Consider the following 3,384-nt stretch of genomic DNA (forward strand, 5'->3'; position numbering starts at 1 on the left):
GTGCTGCGTGCTCGCTGCACTGGAACGGCCTGGCAGGGGGCTGCAGAACAATGCCTACAACCCAGGGGAGGAGGGAGGCTTTGCCTGCATCTCCCCGGCAGGCAGTTTGTGGCAGCAGGAGGAAAGCAAACACCCATCCTGCCACCCACAGAGGAAGGGAAAGGCACGCTGTGCCAGGGCTGCGGGCAGAGCAGAAGCAGGGATTGACAAGAGCCAAAGGCAGAGCACACGGGAAATGGATGAAAGGAGCCAACGCTGAAATCTCCCAGAGGAGGACTTTGGTTTTTATCAGGTTGTTACACCGACATCGTGGCATGCTGGGTTTCAGTCCTTGGCTACCAGGCAAGCCCAGCCTGTGAAGTCTCATGGGACTTTATCTTCAGCATTAGCTCAGAGCAGGCTGCAAAATAACCCGGGTGGAGGGGCTGCAGGACTGTAAACAAAGGATTATGGCATGTGGCAAGGGCCTGTTTAGAGAGGAGGGACGGACGCTATCATGGGGATGGGGATCAGTAAGACCTTAGACTGAGTGCCTCATTAAAGTTTTAAACTAGTACTTAAATGGTCCAGCTGACAGAGGAAGGCTATGCTGGAGAGGCTTTGCTATGACTGGGAGAGATGCAGGAGCTGCCTCCAGGCAGGGAAGGGACACACTTATCCTCCTGCCCTCAGGGAAGGCACCGGGTGCCTGTGCTCCATAAGCAGCTAGAAAGAGAAGGACACTGTGCCTGGGAGATACCAGCAGCCTGTAGCCTAAAAACTGTGTCAGAGGGCTCCTTACTCTCCTCTCCCCAAGGCTGTCACCTTCCCCCTATCCCCAGGGCTCAGGAAGCAGCAGTATTCTGGTGCAAAACCAAGAGGTGTCTAAACAGGAGTGAGTAGGCTGAGAGCTGGACTAGCTACACAATAGCTAGGTCAGGGTCCTCGCAACAATGGCGTAAACACAGCATGAGAAAGAGAGAGTAGAAATTGCAACTAGACAGAGACAGGATACAACATGGAAAACAAAAGCTATTTAGCAAGGAGGAAATCATTCGCCAACTAACGTTCCCCATAGCCGAGGGGGGAACCGTTCTAGAAAGTCAAACTGTATTGAGCGAACCTTAGGAGAGCTAGCAAATCAGAGAAGGGGACATGAGGAGATGCTGGAGAGGAGGAAGGCAACGCACCAGCACCAGGACTGTGCCAGGCAGCACAGAGGTAAGTGCTGGGTGGGAGCCCACTGCTCAGTTCAGGGCAGCAGCTCCTGGGAGAGCCCGACACGCTGAGAGGAGGTCAGAAGAAAGGCGATAGCTCATTGTGCAACTACCGAGGATTGATTTGCAATGACAGTATGTTTTCCCTGGCTCTGAGGGGATATAGAAACCGTTTACAAACATTTGTAAGGCATAAACCCAAGCAGGAGGGAGGGCAAATTACTTACTAAGAGAAGACAAAACAAAGAGAGGAAAACCCAAAGCTGAAAGTAAATAATAACATTTTACCAATGAGGTCTAGTAGGTTGTGAAATAGCTCTCACGAGGAGAGCAGGGAAAAACCTAGGTACGGGTGGTTTTAAAGTTGGGTGGGAAGAAAGTAATTAATGCATGTGTGGTGAAGAGCATACAGAAGAATTTGTTGAAATGATACAAATATTTCCACCCCCACTATCTGTAGTCCCAATTTTCCACTGCCCTGCATCTCTTGCTATCATTAACAGCAATGCAAAGAAGGAAAATGTTTATTAAAGCAGGAGCGTAACCTTATAGTACTGCTCCGCCTGAGTGCATAGATTTCTAGGCATTAGGTTTTATAATTGTGTATGGGAAAACGACTCACTAGCAATGATCCTTTTCAACTCCTCCAGAGATCTCCTCCTGCCCCATCCCAAATCTCCTTTAGTCTTGATGAGGTAGGGGTATGACTCCATGTTTGGATAGTGAGTGTTAATGTCTCCTAAAGTCATACCCAGCTGCTTCTAAAATCTCCCGATAAATCCCCTCCCAATAGCATTTGGAAGACCACTTACAGGACTCCTAAAGATCCACGAGGAAACCCGAAAGATCAAGGCCCAAATACAGCATCACTGGAGGCTGAAACAGCAACCTGCCAAAAGCCCCGAGAAGCCCACACCTTACCTGGCATATACGCTTACCAGCTTAATATTTTCCACGAGGAGGGAACACAGCTATGGCTTGACAGCTACGGCACTGCAGCTAGTATTAATGGTTAGCCCCATCAGCCAGCGAGCTAGGCTCTTCAGACAGCGGAGAGCTGTTCCCTGGCCTGAGGATTTTTCACGTAACTAATTACCAAGCTTTATAACCGTTGCCTGCAGACTATGATGACGACGAATGAATGAGATCAGATTAGTCAATATGGTTTATTGGTGGAGTTTGCCCACTCGCTGCAGATGCATCATTACTGTGTGCATTCATCAGCACGGGGATGAGCATGATTCGAAGCCTCTGCCTGTACAATATGAAACCACAACCAACCTGCAGCTCTTCGGCTTTCTCCCAAAGACTCCCGAGGCCTTTCTTGGGTCCTTCTGTTGCTCTGTATCCTTGTCCCAGGCCATCCTGGAAGTCCTTTGCTGAGTGTCATGGCCTTCCTTACCAAAGCGAAGCAGATTAAGCTGCGTCTGTAGAGGTTAAATGAGAAACTGCTGAAAAGCACTGAAGTTGTAACACAGTGGCTAATGGTGCATTTGCTACTACTGTCCTCTGCCTGACAAAGTCAGAGTGGCTCCACTGTGTGGCACAGATGCTCTGCAGCCCCGCAACCAGCAACGATCCCCTTTTTCCTAAACGGTATATCTCGAGCAGGGCATTCCTCAACCCCACTGAGGCTGCTGAGCCCAGGATCCCTGCAGAAACGGGGGATCTATCAAAGTAACTGCAACCAGCATGTTCAAAGTCAGCACCTGAAAAGGTGTGCTGTATTGCCTATAACATCACTCTCGTTCCCCCTTTGTCAGTCCTGACACATCCCTGCAGCAAGTAATAGCTCGCGTTAGCACTAAAGGGAATAGGGTTTCATGGCTGGAAACTGCTTTGAACTGAAATTTGAGAACTGCGCCTTTCTTTTCCAGCTCTGGCATGAATTGCCTAGGTGGCCCAAGGCAGGTACCTTCATCTCCCGGCGGCTCAGTTTGCCAGCTGTAAAACTGGGTTAGCATCCCCTCCTCCCTCTTACACCCCCTTTATCCATTTTTATATTAACCCTCAATACAGACGGGCTTGTTTGCGTGCAGGCACAGTGCAAAACAGGGGGCACGACCCTGAAAGCGCCTCTCGGATGGGGAAGGATGGGTGGCACAGAGGGGCAAGTGCCCGGCAGGACGCAGGGATGGAGGGATGCGCACGCAGGGATGGAGGACGCCTGCAGCGAAGGACCCACGCC

This window comes from Haliaeetus leucocephalus, unplaced genomic scaffold (genome assembly GCF_000737465.1).
Source record: "Haliaeetus leucocephalus isolate CR32 unplaced genomic scaffold, Haliaeetus_leucocephalus-4.0 Scaffold417, whole genome shotgun sequence".
Classification (NCBI taxonomy): Eukaryota; Metazoa; Chordata; class Aves; order Accipitriformes; family Accipitridae; genus Haliaeetus; species Haliaeetus leucocephalus.